The sequence below is a fragment of the Anomalospiza imberbis genome, chromosome 4 (genome assembly GCF_031753505.1).
Source record: "Anomalospiza imberbis isolate Cuckoo-Finch-1a 21T00152 chromosome 4, ASM3175350v1, whole genome shotgun sequence".
NCBI lineage: Eukaryota > Metazoa > Chordata > Aves > Passeriformes > Viduidae > Anomalospiza > Anomalospiza imberbis.
Window position 1 is genome coordinate 44,694,544 of NC_089684.1, and position 15,369 is coordinate 44,709,912.

At 49.1% G+C, this 15,369-nt stretch overlaps 1 protein-coding gene across 7 annotated transcripts in view; it reads left to right on the forward strand.

Moving 5' to 3' along the window:
• The window catches only part of SHROOM3 (shroom family member 3), a 115,106-nt gene that overhangs the window by 67,453 nt on the left and 32,284 nt on the right, over positions 1–15,369 (forward strand). For 2 of the 7 annotated variants that reach the window (XM_068188233.1, XM_068188230.1), the window contains exon 1: positions 7,601–7,712. The exons of 3 other annotated variants lie outside the window; for them this stretch is intronic. The gene's annotated coding sequence lies outside the window, so the exon portion shown is untranslated. Of the gene's footprint in view, positions 1–7,600; positions 7,713–8,185; positions 9,602–15,369 lie in introns of those variants that run through there. 2 more of the 7 variants (XM_068188232.1, XM_068188234.1) reach the window with 2 other exon arrangements.

Consider the following 15,369-nt stretch of genomic DNA (forward strand, 5'->3'; position numbering starts at 1 on the left):
AGTCCAGCCAGAAGTCTCCCTTTGGAAGATCTCTCTTCTCCCTGCCTGCCTTTGGGGACTCCTCTGTGAAGATTTGTTGATGCATTCCTTGTTTTCCCTCCTCCCTGTGAAGTGCTTCCATGCCTCTCCATGGCTGCATGTCTGCAGCTAATTCCAGGGCACTGTTGGTGTGCTTTCATGGACTGAGAGAAAAGCACATAATTTCTTGGGTTTTTTATCTCTCTTAATCATTTTCTGGCTGATCTCTCTCTTACAGCTGCTTTGCAGGTTAACTCCACACAGCACTTGGGTTTGCAGGGCCGATCTTCCCAAGCCATTACCAAATGCTGGAATTCCCCTGGGTGTTGACTTTTTGGTGCCTGTTGAGCTCCTTTTCTCATTACTGCAGTATGTGGTTTCATGGGGAGTGGCTGGCTGCCGGCTCAAGTTCCTTTGGCTATCCTGTGCATACATTTTCCATGATCAGAGAGGTAGGCCGGCGGATAAAATCCCTCAGTTTGCGGATAACAACGGATAACATTGCTGTGCTAACAGACATTTGCATGGCAGATATGAAAACAGCCCCATTCATACCCTCCTGTCATGGTGCTGAGTCTTAGAGCTGCTTTGAAATTTGAGCTGAGCTTTGCTCGGATCGCATAAGATACTGGCTTTGCCACGGCTTCCCATAGGTGCACTGGACTTACCTAGCCCTGGTCAGCCTGCCGGCAGCAGGAGGGTAAGCACAGCCTTCCTGCAAAGCTCCCAGCATCCTGGGGGGAGTTACAAACTGCTCGTGGCTGCCTTGTCTGCAGATTTCCAAAGATGGAAGGGAAAACACTGTATTTGCACTCCAGAGCAGGCTTAGCCCTGTTCTTACCCATACAGTAGGGATAATTCAGCAAAACACCACAAACATCCAAATTCCTTTTGGTAAGGAATAAGCCAAAAAGGTGGGCTTCTTTCCAGAGAAAATACTGTCATTACAGTGAAACCCAGAATGCCCCCAAAGTGCAGTTGCATGTCCGGAGGCTGCACCGACCGGTTTGTCCCTGTGAGGCCGGCGCTCAGTCAGCCTTTCCGGTGAAGACAAACAGGGTTATCTCCCCGTGTGTGCTTGGAGCTGCCATGAAAGGGAGGCTTTCTTTCCCATTTCTGAGAGGAACCAGGGCTGATTCTCTCCTATCACACCGGGACCTTGTTGTGTCTGTTTGTCCCTCCAGTTAATGACTTCTGATTACTGGTGTCACAGTAGCTTCCAGCACTGCCCACTCTGGTACTTGATCTTCTTTGTGGTGCTACACCAGATTGCCAAAATGCAGTAGATTTGAGGCTAGCTTTAATTTGGAAAATTCAGCCTGACCTGGGATCTTGCTTGGAGCTACTCTAAGACTTGCCCAGGTGTCTGAGGTGGCACAATGTGGCCCATTTCTCTACGCTGCCTGGGTTATGGTGGGGCCAAGTTCCTGCCTGGGGCTTTTGTGGCTCTGCTGTGGCAAAGGAGAATGGCTCCCAGTGTTTCCTTGCTCTCACATTCTGGAACTGTTTGCACATTTAGAGTAAGTAATGCTTTATTACTGTTTACATGAAAGGAGGAAGGCAAAATAAATTTAAAAAAAAAGGAGAGTGAGAACATCTTGTGAACCTGCTGTTCTCAGATCTCTCCGATAAGGACAGTTCCAAGTGCGTGAGAAGTTTCCTACTCCAAGATTTATTTACTTCTGAAAGAAAAGCCACCTTCATCTCATTATTTTATTTTCAATACAGGTTTTAATTTGGTGAGAAAATATCTTCCCCTTAAAGAACCTATTCTGCCTCATTAACTCCTATAAAAAGCACCCCCCCAAGCTTGAAATGTTTAAAGAAGCATAAATTAAGGCTAAGTTTGTGGTTTGCCGCTTTAATCAACAAACAACCTTAAAAAGGACTCAAAAGGTTCTGTAAACTAAATTTATTAGTGAGCAGGAAAACAGGCCCTCAGCTGCAGCCTCCTCCCCTTCCTAGCCCCCTGGATTTGGAGGGGGGTGGGTTTTTGGAGTGACTGGTTTTGTTTACGGTGTCTTATTCTCTTGGGCAGGTTGTTGTGGTCCCATGGATCTCTGTTAGACTTTTGTGATGCAACTGAACTGAAATGACTTGGGACAGTCTTTTAATTAGGTCTTCAAAGCCTTCTCCCTTTTTTTTTTCACTGTACAAGTGTCCTTTTTTCCTCTTCTTTTCCCTAAATCTTTTTGTCAGTAGCTCAGAAGGAAAAGAGGGTTTTTTCAATGCCAGAGAATACTGTTGTTCTGTCTGCCTTCCTTTCACCTCTCTGGAATGTTGGAGGAAAAGTGGATTCACATCTATTTTCTGCAATCTTCCTCTCCTTGGAATGTTTAAGAAGCCTTCTACTGTTTCCTCTTTATGCTATTATCATTATGTGTTTCTCTCTTAGGAATATCTCCACACACAGAGGGGTGCTCACAGTGACTGCAGTGCCAAGAACTGAGGGAAAACTTAGGGGCATAGTCTAGAAGGTTTCAGTGCAGAGGACAGGATAGTTGAGTAAAAACATTAGAAATTCACTTCCCTGAGTTGTGAATATGTGATTTCTTTCCAAATTCCCCTTAGAATTTCCTCATAACAGTGAACTTGCCTAGAAACCTCTTGCATCCTGACTCAGTTCAATCTTAAACTGATTTTTCATTGGGTTTATTTGGTTGAAGTCTTCATGAGGAAATTTAATAATGCGTTTTAACAGTTGCTGCAGGATTTGGACTTCCTCATTTCTTAATTTTTTTCACAGCTATCTTAAGTTCAGTCTGAGATATGCAGTGTAAGACAGATCCAATAAAAATCCTTTTTGTTCACTGGAAAAAATGGCCTTGACCCATTAGAGAGCGACTTGATATTTATGTGAACACCTCCTCACCTTCCAGGAGTTAGTTTGACTTGGAGATGAGCCAAGACAGGGAGTTTCTCTAAACTTCTCCCAGTTTTAGAGGTTTGGATTCAAAGAATCCTGGCTCCGAACAGCTCATGGTTCAAGTTTTCCAAACCAAAAGGCGACTGGGCACATTTTGGAAAACTGGAGCCTCCCTGGGAGTTCTGTTCCCCCCCTGATTGATGGCCCTGGCTCCAGCCCCTCTGTGCTCTCACTCTTGATGGTCTGTGGGTAGGTCAGCACTGCAAACACTCCTCAAAGGAAATCATCCTTCTTCAATGCAGCCCATGCTTTATGTGAAAACCCAATTTCCTCTGTGCATCCCACGCCTTCCCTTCCTCCCCCAGCAGACGTGACAAGGGTCTCACATTTCACACCAGTTGCCTGAGCAAATGCAGGAAGGGCCCTACTGTGCTGCAGCCTGGCATCTGCAGTGCCCAGCAAGCCAGGGGCACGAGGAGCAGCCACAGGACAGACTCCTTTGGTGCTGTTTCACCCTTCAAATAAGATCTTTTCTCCATCTCTGGACCCAGCCATATACCAGCCCTGGGTCCAGCAGCTCATGTTGCCAGAAAGAAGAGGCTGGGAAAACAGGGAAGTGTGGGATGAGGGGGAGCACAGGGATCCAGAGTCACTCTTCCAGAGCTAGCACTGTGGGCATGCGGTGCTCCTCCCCCTCATAGCTTTATTTTAACGGGAAGAGGGAAGCTTCCTTGGTTATCCCACGCCCCCTGGAGTACACTGTTCACTGGGCATGGCAGTACCAGGCATCCAGCTGCCAGGGAGCTGGGCAGCTGGAGAACAAGAACATTGGAGGGCTTTTGTGGTGACTAGAAAATAAAGCAAAAGGACTCCTGGATGAATGCCTGAGTCTTCTGGTTCCCCACAGCAGGGATATTCCTGTCATCTCTGGGAAGAGATGGGATGTGGATGTGCATAATCCTAGGGCGTCTTCACCTACTCCCAAAGGCAAACAAAGGCAGTGCCCATCATGGTGGTGTGTACACAGAGTTTTTAGGCTCTCTGTCCCTGTTGCAGCCCAGCTGGCAGGCTCTGGAGCTGATGGAAGCAGTGTGTACACTGACTGTTGGCTGTGAAGTGGGAGCTGAAGTGAAACTACCTGCATGCTTTTGATCCAGGTGGGAAAGGGCAGGGAGATGGACAAGGGCTTCATTGGACCTTCCTAACACCAAGTCATATCTGTCTCTGCTACAATTCACTCTGCTTCCAATGCAACTTGCTGCAACTGGGAGACACAGGTCAGGAATCCACGGGCACTGCAGGGTCCAGCTCTGTTTTCTTCAGGTGTTTCATAAGTCCAAGGACAGCCATTTTCAAGGCAGTGAGAACACCAGCAGGACAGAGGAAAACTTAGAAAGACCCATGATTGTTGAGGGAGATTATATGACCTCTGCTCTTGTGCTTAGATAGGATTAAACTGCCATTGGAAGAAAACACCAAGTAAGAAACCAAAATCCTGAAAAAAAAAAATTAAACCAGCTCTCTCTGGTTCTTACCCCTTGCAGGATATGATATTTGATACTGGTGTCACAAGAGTCACCCGGTGAAGAAATCCTGCTTAGTTACAGACATTCCTTTTTTTTGTATGGTCTGGCTTTTCTTTCCAGAATAAGCACTGAAGGGCATGTAGGCTGAACTGGTGGAAAAAGTTCTGGAGGTAGTTCAGTGGGAGCTGAGCTGTGCTGTCCCATACAGGACATACCATCTGGGGCTGCTCCACCTGAGCAGGGAACAACCACTTTTCTCTTGAAGCAGGATCAGGAGGGAATTGCACAAAGGCCAAGGTGTGACAGGGATGGGTTTAGCTGTGTAGGGCCAGTGAGGCATTCCAGCCAGGAAACTAGCAGGAGGTGAGTTGTGGACACTGAGCACCTCTGAGATGTGGCTGCCATCAGCCAGAGCTCCCTGCAGCAGCTCAGCTCTGCCGTGTGGGTGTTTGGACCCACGCCCCATCAGTCTGGAAGGGAGGCCATGCTCGCTGCTCCAGGGCAGCATGGATTGTGCAGAAGGTTTCAGATTGTGCGGAAGGTTTCGTTTTGTCAGCAGTATGTGCTTGTTTGTGATCCCTCCCAGTGAATTCCCACTTGGATTAGCTGCCTGTCATCTGCCTCAGGGCGAGTTCCTGTGCTATCCTAAGTGCTATCATGCTTCAGTAAATAGTCCAGGGTTATGGGGAGCCTCAGGTTTATGCTACGGGTGGTAATGTTTTTGTTGTTGTTTTTATCACAGAAGGACAAGTGTTCATGGGTTTTTATGATCACATCCAGAACCCGGACTTTGTTTCATTGCCTGGTAACTTCTGTGACCCTGTTTGCCACTCGGTATCTTGCCAAATGACTGGCCAAGATGCAAAGTACACTTAAAGTGTTTAAAATATCAATAAAAACATCTGGAGTCATTTAATGGAGCAAATGCTCATGGGTCCTTCTGGGTCCTAATGGGATGATCCTGAGCAGGTGACATACACTGCACATGCTGGTGTGGGAATATACAGTATTCCATGTAGCTTTCCAGTCAGGGAGGGGAGAAATCATGCCTTTGGGAGAGGTGATAGCAAAAGCCATGCCTCCAATGGGTGACATCTGCACAGAAGGGCTCTGCTGGCAGCAGGGTCACCCTAACTGGTGGCTACAGACATTGGCTCTTGAGCTGGGTGATGGGTGTGCTCGGCTTGGATCAGAATGGGCCTCTTGCTGTGAAAGGGGACAGGAAGGCAGGCACCACTTGAGTCATCCTTATTCCCAGGCTGCTTAATCCTGCTTCCCAAACCTGCCCTTTTGTGTCACAAGGCAGTGATCTGGAGCTGTTGAAATTATTAACCCATCCTGATGACGCATCCCCTTAGACACGTGCATAGGAAGGGTCTGTTGTTGTCCCTGGTGGAAATGGGTGTGAGAGCTCAAAGCCATGGCAAGACAGGTGTGTGACAGCACCCCAGGTTTTATACAGACAAAATATCCTCCCTAGGAAGCACAAGTGAAAAAAAAAAAAAAACAACAGGAAATGGCCCTTAATCTGCTGAGAGAGGTGCCACCTCATGATGGGTTTCATCATTAGGACTCAGAAGTAATGCTCACTGCCTTTGTAACCTCACCTCTGGGTTTTTTTTTCTGCATCTCCCACGCTGGTTTATCACTATGATTTCTGCAGCTGGGGAAGTATTAAACATTTTGGGCTGCTGATTATGAGTGTGCAGGTAGGGAGAGAGACATCAACATGAAAAGTAGCACTGGCTAAGCATAATTTCACCTGACACAGATGCACCCATTCAATATTTTACTTCAAATGAGACCAAGAGAAACCATTTTAAGCTAAGTCAGAATTAAGTTACATATAAACAAAAGTAAAATTATCTATATAACATGTTGTGATAGCTTAACAGTGGGTGAGCAAAATGGCTTTAGAGAGGCCAGTGCCTCCTGTGAAGAGCATTTTGGGAGTGGGATTCTTTCCTGCTCACAATAAGATCACATCCTTTTCCCTCACTCTATAAAATATCAGTCTCTTTCTATATAAAACAGGAGTATTTTGGGGTGATGTTTGGATATTCCTGGATAAAAGATCCATTATGGGCCAGACACATTGTGAAGAGCAACTTTTCCAGCTTCTCCTTCAGTCACCTCTCTGGGTTCAAAAGGTATTTTCTTTCCTTCACATTGCCCCACTTGCCATCTTCGTTCTGCACCACTCCCTGGTGCTGCCAGCAGCTTGCAGAGGAGTTTGAGTTCAGGGGTTGCTACAGGAGCAGGTGCTGTACTTGCATCCATGTGCAAATCCAGAAAACAGGGGTGAACATGGAGCTACCCCTTGAGAGGAAACAGCTCCCAGATTAAAAACCAGGAGGGTACAGAGCAGAAAGGGAGAGGCAGGTGTTTGGCATCTAAAGGGCAGGAAGGAGGATGGCAAGTGGCAGGGTGGGAAAGCAGAAACTGATTTCATTTCATCTGCAAAATCTGTCACCACTGGGAAAGGGAAAATGAAATCCTGCAGTCCTCAGCCAGGAAGACTTCCACAGGCACAAACCAGCTTGGCTTCGTAATAGCACTGTGCTTGTTTCCTGCCAGCCAAAAGCAGGGCATTAGAAGTACAAATTCTTACTTGAAACTTGAACTCCTTCCCGTATGTAACACAAATCATTGTGTGGTGTGAAGGGTTTTCTGTAGTTTTTTTCACAACAATACGAGAAATGGAAAGGGTTTATTTATCTTGTCTCTGCCTGTCGTCTTCCTTTGTGAGCCACAACAGTTCAGCTGCGTGTAGTTTTAAAATTAATTTAGTACAGCTCATTTGCTGGTTAAATGTCCTGTATGAAACAAACCTAGCAGTTGACAGAAGACGCTGTTAAAGCCACCACAGGAGTAAGTGGCTTTGCTGGGGTCCGTGACACTCGCTCCCGAGGCAGGACATCAGCGGGCAGGCGGAAGCTCCCGCAACGGCCTCTGATGAATGAGAAGGTGCGGCTGGACTTTTGCAGGGACAGGGGAAGAGCTGCAGGGCTTTGGAGGGAGCGCAGGTCTCTGAGGTCCGCGCCCGGCCGGGGGCTCAGGCGGAGTTCGCGCTGGTGGTGCGGGGATGGAGATGCGGTGGCCGGGCGGTGGCGGGATGGAGGAGCTTGCGGGGGGCTCCGGGCTGCAGCCGCCGTGCCGGGGGGGCTCCCCCGGTGCGGGGCGGTGCTGGGGGCGGGCTGCCCGCCGCGGCACCTGCCGGGGGCGGCCAGAGGCGCCGCCGGGCTCCGGCGCCCTCGCCCGGTGCGAGTGTGAGCGCGGAGCCGTCCGCGCCCCGGGGCACGGTGAGTGCGGCCGCTGCGGGAGCGGGGAGTGCGCGGGGAGCAGGGATGCGCGGGGAGTGGAGTGCTGGAGGCAGCGGGGTGGACGAAACCCGGTTTGAGGGGGCTGCCTGGGGTGCGGGGCAGCCGCGCTCCTTCTCTAAAGGCCGGACAGGGCGGGCTAACAAAAGGCGGCAGCCCCGCAACTCGCCCGGCACCGACGGAGTCTCCCGGGGAAGGGCGCCCGCCCCCTCCCCTTCCAGCTGCTGTATTCTCGGTGTTCTCGGGGCCTCTGGATGCTGGGAAGAAGCAGGCGGGGAGGGAGGTGGTGTAGGATGAGACCCCGCCGTGCCGCCCTCCACCTTGTCCACATGTGAAACTCATTGCTCGGAGGGATTCTCCGGGTGGGAGTGAAACGCCGTCGTTGTGCTGTGAGTGCACGGACACGTCCGGGACTGCATCATGCACTGCCCGGCTGCAGCTGGGCAAGAGCTGCGGGGCTTGAGGGTTCCTTTACAGCTCTTTCTCTGGAGGCAGTTGCCGGGCGTCACAGCAGCGGGAGATTTCATGTGCGCTCTCACTGTGTTACATGTTTTAGTAAGCAGTGTAGTGTTCCTGCAGGGAGTTCTGCTGGCAGGCACCTTGCAACGAGATACTGGGACAGAAGCTGAGAAGTTTCATCACCTGGTTGGAATGACCCACAGACTCCTTAAAATGGCTAAGAAAAGAATTGTATTCAAATGGAACACTATTAGCCAGCATTTTTCTTTGTAAATTTGGGAGGAATGTGTCCCACAGACCTCATTTACCTTCACTCCAGCTTGCTCCCCTACTTCTTCTGTCCACAAGGTCCAAAGGTCTGCTTTTCTTAATCCCTGCTGTAATGCCTTTTAAACTCTGGCCTCTGTATGTTCTTCTGCCTAGAAAACCCAGCCTTAAATTTAGTTGGGTGCCACCAGCAGCACCCATTGAAACATGTTCATTTCTCATCCCAGCCAGAGCCCCCTTTAGCTCATTCAGCAGAGGGGTGAGGCTCAGCAGCTCACTGTGTTTGCTCAGCCGTGGGGGCCTGACTCTGCTCCTGCAAGGTGCTTGTCCAGATTTTCCTCGACACCAGCAGAAACAACAGTAGGGAAAAATAAATGCCCTAAAACTCCTTTGAGTAAGAGAGGTGAAGTCCAGGCCAGCCTACAACTGGGAGAGGGAGGGGTGCTCTGCATGTCCATAATATGGGGATTTAGAGGATTGAGAGCTTGTTGGCCCACATTAAATGGTGCTTGGCACCTCTGGCTCTTTAATCAAAGAGGGAAGTTCAGTTCGACTGAAATCAGGATTACTGTAAATTTTAAGGAAAAGTTCATTTAATAATCACAGAGGCTTATCTTCCAGAGATCAGCAGGTCAGAGGTTTAACTATAAAACATTGCTCAAAAGGCAATAAAGACATACAAGGCCAGCTGCAGCCTATTAGGCATTGCTATGCAGAGAGGGCTGCTGCTGTGGCACGTGGGAGCCCTGCCTCTGGGAGATGGTTCTGCAGCAGCCGGGGGGCCTCCACAAATGCCCCTGTGTTCAGTAGGCCTGAACAGATTTTTTAATGAGAATAAAAGCAGGGTGATGTAGAGCCCTTCTTCCTCTACAGAGTATCCCAGGTCTTGGCAGCAGTAGGAGAAAAGCTGGGCTCTAGCAGGAGGATGCAGCTGGCATTGGTGAGCTGGTGGACTTGGGAAGGCTGCTGAGGGAAGAGAGGTGATGGGGAAAACATCCTTCCTGCATTTGTTTAGTTAGGGTGGACCCTGCTTTAAAGGTCAGCCCTCTGGGTGAGCAACCATCCTTCACTTGGTGTTTGCTGGGCAGCTGGCACGGTGGGGCCTGGTCCATCCCATCCCCGGGCTTCTTCACCCCAGCAGCAGTGTAAGTAAATAAATCAGGAGGATATGACATCAAGCAGGGTGTTTTATAATGCCCTGTGTGATTCCCACTTGGCTAACATTTGTTCAGGCCCAGAGTGACTGTGGCTGGCGCTGGCAAGCTGCTGGAGTTTAATGGGTGTGGGAGTAGAGCATGGCTCATGGTCAGCAGGATCAGGCTGTAGCCACACTACTCAGTATCTCAAGGTGCACACTACTCAGGTGCTCAAGTCAGCCGAAAAGAAAACCTGTGTGTCCAAAACCATGATTTAGGAGGTTGTTCCCAAGTTTAACTGGAATGAAAACCTTGGCTACCCTTGATGTGCTGCATTGCTGTATGCTTGCCTCTGTTCAGATGAGAGCCACTTCCCTAATCCTTTGCATTTGAGTTGCATGAGGGCTCGAATTAGCGGCAGTGTCCTTGGGTTTAAAGAAGCATGAGGAATGGCAGTAATCAGTTTTGGTGGGGGAAGGGGATTGGGTGGGTTTTGCATGTAGCAGGAACTGCTGTATTGGCTCAGTTCTAGAGGTTGGGATCAGAAGGGTAAATTTATGCCTTTGAAAGAGGAATTTGATGGAAATGAAACCAGCCCACTTCACCCTGATTAGATTTCATCATGTTGTGCCTTTAAAATGCCTTCAGCAGCCTGGCAACAAGGGCAGATATTTGAGAAACATCCAAAAGTTAAAAGGACACGGTTCCTATGGATTATCAGCCTGTCTGCTATTTAAAAAAAAAATCTCATCTTTACTATTCTTTCAGCAACTCAGAACAGTGTTGAAGAAAAGTATTCAGGGAGACAATAAAAATAGGCAGGCCAAGTGCTCTCCAGCAGCGACCCGATCCCATCTCATGTGCTGCAGGAGGGCACAGATTCCTTTGCAGTTACAGGCGGGCTCCAGGCTGGAGACAGACTCCATTTCAGCCTAATTTAAGCAAAGTATGTGATGATAACTGGTGGCCAGTACAGTTATAGTGGGGACAGGGCCCCCGTGCACGATGGCTGCATCCTTGTCAAGCTGTGGCAGCTTAAATTTCCCTGGGTAGATGGGAGCAAGTATGTGCTATAGTAAGGCATAGCTCTAAAAACTCAGCTACAGCCCTGATGGACATATCAGGATTGGAGTGGGTTTGTCCAATACTGTGTTTTCCCATCCAGGCTAGGCAGAAGTAAATGGCATATACATTCCTGTCCCCAGGGGCAGGAATGATCTGCAGGGAGAAGGAGAAGCTGGGATATTTGAAGTGACTCTTGCAGCCAAGGAGTTTGCCTTGTGAAATCGTGCGTTTGATTTGTTTGTCTTCCTGTGCAGATATTGTTTGCCTGGGACCCCACTCACTCCGTGCTGGCTAGAGTGCTTAATTCCCTGCGGACCAGACCTCGGACAGATCTGCTCTGTGTTGGGGAGGGAGTGGTTAAGCCAGGCCAGAGAGAGGTGTGTGTTGAGAGGTAGATTGAAAGGGAAAGGTTTTATGGGGCCCAGTGGCTCTGTTGTGAAGGATGCTAAACCTCCAGGCTGGGAACTGGGGGCTATCACTGTTGAAGCAAAAAAGGGAGCTTAGTTTTGAAGTGGCTAGGGAGTTTACTACCTTGTTTCTGTCAAAGGTTTGCAGGGATGATGCTGATTAATGTCATGTCATTTCCCCGAGTCTGTCTATTCCCTTCCTCTTCCATCTCACCAGGCTCAGTCTGACACTGTTTATTAGGCCACTTGTCCCTGGTTTGTGAGGAATAAATATAGACACTGATGGCTGCTTAATAGGATTTGGGTTTGCTGCTTTCTCTCCGAACAAGATTGGCACTTGTGACTCGATTTGTGTTTGGGCCTGGCTCTGCCAAGGCTCCATTTTGGGAGGGGTGTTGGTAATGAGGGTGGTCACCGCATGTGCTGCGTACGAGGAGAGGCTTGGAGAGGGATATGTATTGCTCCCCTTTGCCTGTTGGTATGCAGAGATTCCAAGGCCGTGACTCCAAATCACTGCATGTCCCTAGAAAAGGTGTGGCTTCCTTTGAGAGGGTGCTACTGTTGCCACTGGGGAAGAAGAGTTTTTGATGTCTTGTTAACCTGTAACTGCTGTGAAGGCCTCAGGTCAGGCTGCCACTTGGCAGTGCTAGGGGTGCTCTTCTCCTTGCTGCTTCCTTTATGTGCGTGGTGGCGTCCACTCCAAGGAAATGCAGCTCATGCTGTTTCAGAGTGGTTTGGGTGGATTTTGAGATGTGTCTGAAGTGAGGAAAGTTCCATTAAAAGCTGTTAGACATTTAGGCTAAGTGGGGTTTTCTTGGGTTTCCCAAGAGCTGTGAAAGGGTTGGCATCTACAGAGCAGTACCTTCATGCTCCTGGAAACCCAGGAGGATCTGAGACTTTTCTCTGGAAGTCGAAGCCATATTCTAAGCTGTAGTGGAATTTCTCTTGCTGGGGGTACTGGAGGGCAGCATCACTGGGGAAGCCTCGACCTCATCTAGGTGAGATTCCCACAGCCTCTGCAGGTGCTCATCCAGCCCTGCAGCGCTTGCAGAGAACATCCCAAGACCCAGTCTCAGATCCTGCTTCGAGCCCAAGGCATTATTTGGATCTAGACTCAGGATCACCAGACCAAAACGCAGTAGACAGGGTGGTGGGGAAGAGTTTTCCTGCTGGCAGGGCACATGGAAGACGTCCCACACCAAGGGCTGTGTACAGGAAAGATGCTTGTGATATCTCCTCAGCAGAAGGATGGCAGATGACTCCTAATGCTGCTAAAATAGCTCCCTGCTGTGGGGGAGCGGAGTCAGGAAGGCCACTCGCCCCTTTTGAGGGGTTTATGTGAGAACAATGGGGATGCACAGAGGCAGAAGACCAAGTGAGAGGGGCCAAGGGTTCCTCCCTCATCTCACATTCTTTGTCATGGTTGCAGCCCTCATCCTTTTCCAAGCTCACCTCTGCCAGACTGGCAGATGCTAAAAATATTTGGAGTGACAAACAGGTATTTATTAGCTTAGCAGCCAGCATTTCTGTCACTTGCCTTGGTCTCTCTCAAGGAGCTGGCCAAGTCCTCATCTCCTTACTCAATGTCATCACTTCTTACTTGGGCAAATCTCCTGCTGAAATCCCCAGGAAATAAATGGAATTCTGTGTTGAGTAAGGTGTTCAGGAATTTGTCCAGGAAGAGGTTGGCGTGTGGAATGAAGAAGATCATATTCTGGGGATTAGGTATTGCTACACTTTCAAAGGTGATTTAGACCTGTACATTCCACCCGTCCAGTAACTGCAATTAAAATCTGGAATACCAGGAAGCACTGCAGATAATCAGGTTGGAGAGGGCTGAGAGACAGCTCAGCTGCTGCAGACCTGAGTCCTTGGCGCTGAATGTCCACTGTGCCTGTGACAAATGTGAGTACGAGGCTTTCTTCTGCCCCCTCTGAAGAGATGCTCACATTGTCACTCCCATTAGTATAAGTCACTGAGACCAGTTTTCAAAACACAGCTGAGCCACTGCTGTGGCACTTTGGCAACATCTGTATTTCCCTAGGAGAGCTACTTGGCTAAAATTTCAGGGTGTGTTCCTTAAAGTGCACGGTGTCGCCAGTGCAGGTGAGGAAGAGAGATCCAGCTGTGCTGGCAGAAGAGATTAATTCCCCACTTGATCATAGTGCTAGAGACCTCATCCATCTGCCACTGGAACAGTTCCTGTAAGCACTCCCTTAATCTTTAGCTTTAAACCATTTAAATTGTTGGGCTGAACTGACCTCGTTCGGTTTGCATGGAACATATTAGGAGTTGCACCAGCAGATGAAGCCTGGTCCCAGCTCCAAGCTGCTGGCAGAAAAGTGTCCCAGTGAAGGCTGGGCTTGCCTTTCAGGTCTCAGGTCTGCACCCTATGGCCAGGTCCCAGATAGGGCACATCTTGACTGACATTCAGACCTCCCGCTCCCCCCAGTACGGCCTTTTTATAGCTGGAAAATATTGCTGTTCTGAAGGGTGAGTGTAAAAAGAGTAATTATGAGGAAATACCTTCTGCTGATTGCATCTCTCGCTGTGAACATAACTATTCTTTCAGCATGGAGGGCTTGTGGGCTTTTCCTATGGAATCATTTTAATTCCCAAATCCTAAAATGGAAACTAATGCTTATATTACATTATATGAGTATGACTTTTCCTTCCTCCTTGTGGCTGCTTTTCTTTGAAGGAGCTGCAGTTGTATTTTTTTGTTCCACTTAGGCTTATCCTTTAGAGCCAGCTTGTGCTTGGTGTGTGTAATATAAGAGAAGTTAAATGTTATAATTTATCAGAAGGACTTTAGATCCACACGATTCAGTGTGGGGATACCCCAGAAGCTGTCAGGCTGCTGATTTACCTGCATGTGGTGGCTGTGGCCCTTACAGGGACAGGTGTGTTAAAGGCCCTCCAGCTTGCCTGAGCACTGCTGTGCATCATCTTCCTCTCAGGCACCTCTGCCCGACAGATCTGATGCACAGAGAGAGCTGATCCCACTGTTTTATGGCCATCTCTGAAGGACTGTTCCTCACAGCCTCCAGGTCCTGAACAACCTGGGAGGAGAGGGGATGTTCTGATTCCCCAAGCTGACCCTGCAGTGTCCCCAAAGGCATCTCTGAAAAACCTCAAGAGATGCTCGGTAATGGCCAAGAGCAAGTTTATAGAATAGTCCTGTTAGTTGTGGGGTAGAAAAGAATGAAACTGCCATTTCTCTGTGGTTTTATTGCCTTCTTGACACAGTAAGTAGGTAGATCTGTTTTTGAGAGGGTTAAAGCTCTCTGAGCACAAGGTGCAGGAAAGCATTCCACATGCAGGTAGAGGCTGGGGTGCAGGATGCATCACACACCACTTTTTTGACAAACTAGGACAGTTCTCACCTCTCAGTTGTCTCCCCCTGAGAAGGTGAGATCTCCCCAGAGCAGGCAAAGTGCTGCTCAAGTCAGTACTGCTTTAGAGTCATTTGCTTCCACTGAACTTGATCCCAGATTAGAACTTCAGGGAATGAAGCCACAGTCCTAGGAAGATGTGGGCCAGAGCTGCACAGAGCACACTTTGGGAACAGGCTATCTGGGTGGTAATGAGGCACAAACAGCAAGCTGTGATAGAGTCTAACCGTACAGCACTAATACAAAAAGCCAGGAATTCACTAGGGATAAAAGCTAAATCCTGAGCCCACAGGTTCTTCCTTCCAGCCAGGATCCAGGTCGTTTTGGCAGGGCTCTGCAGGGAGCTGTGCGCTCCAAGCAGGCTGGGCAACACAAGAAAGGACTGCGGGCTTCAGGGCTTCGTGCCCAGCTGCCTCCGAGGGCCAACTGCTCATGCAAAGCAGGGAAGGCCCCCAGTTGAGAAAGCGTGGATTTAGGGTGCCTGTGAAAGGGTGGCAGTCTCTGGGTCGAGGTCTGGGTGCAGTGGAATGCTTATTGTCAAAGCTAAAGACCAAAGGGAACGCTGCATATTGTGGACCTAAATGCAGCTGGCACGAACCAAAAATGTGCATGTGAGTGCCTTTCTAAGTACCCAGTAATCCTCCCGGGCAAAACGGGGATTAGGGCTCTCTCCCAGACAAAGGAGAAGTTCATTTTCTCAAAGATCCCTTGGCCAATGAAGTGAGGAACCCAAATGAATGCCAGGGCTCCTTTCAGCTCTCTGCTTGCAAACAGGTACAGCGCCGGAGCAGCTGGTTTGTGTGGGGCTTTGCAAACACAGCGCAGCCAGATTGTAGGATTGAGGTCAGGTCAACTAAAACCCATCCAGTCCCAGAGAAAAGGGGAAGCCAGAAAAATGCGGGACAAGTAG